We start from the raw sequence: 476 nt of genomic DNA on the forward strand, positions 1-476 counted from the left end.
CCTCCCGCCACTCCTCCTCCTCCTCCTCATCCTCCATTTTTTTTTCTAAATTTCCCTCATATGTTCTTCGGTTTTGTGTGCCCAATGCGCCGCATGATAGGGGACGGACTCCTACAAAGACATTAGTGCGTATCTGAATACACGATTTCTCTCTTTCTATTCCTTTAATCCTTGTTTTCTTTTCTCTTCTTCTTTTCTTTTTCTTTTTCTTTTTATGTAGTTGTTGTTCGTAGCTTTGTTTTTTGTTTTTTTTCTTTTGTGCTCGAAGGAGAAAGCAAGCATTTACTTTCTTTCTCTTTTGTTTTTTTTTTCCTTGCAATTGACAATTACTAATTGTTTCGATGGGATGAGAGAAGAGAAGAGAGGAGAAAAGAGATGAAGAGAGAAGTGCGGGGTGGGGTCTCGGGATGATTGGGCGAGTGAAGGTTTTTTTTTATTGTTTAACGTGTCCTGGAGTTATTGTTAAAAAAAAAAAA

This window comes from Trypanosoma equiperdum (assembly GCF_001457755.1).
Source record: "Trypanosoma equiperdum strain OVI genome assembly, contig: ctg_980, whole genome shotgun sequence".
NCBI classification, from domain to species: Eukaryota; Euglenozoa; class Kinetoplastea; order Trypanosomatida; family Trypanosomatidae; genus Trypanosoma; species Trypanosoma equiperdum.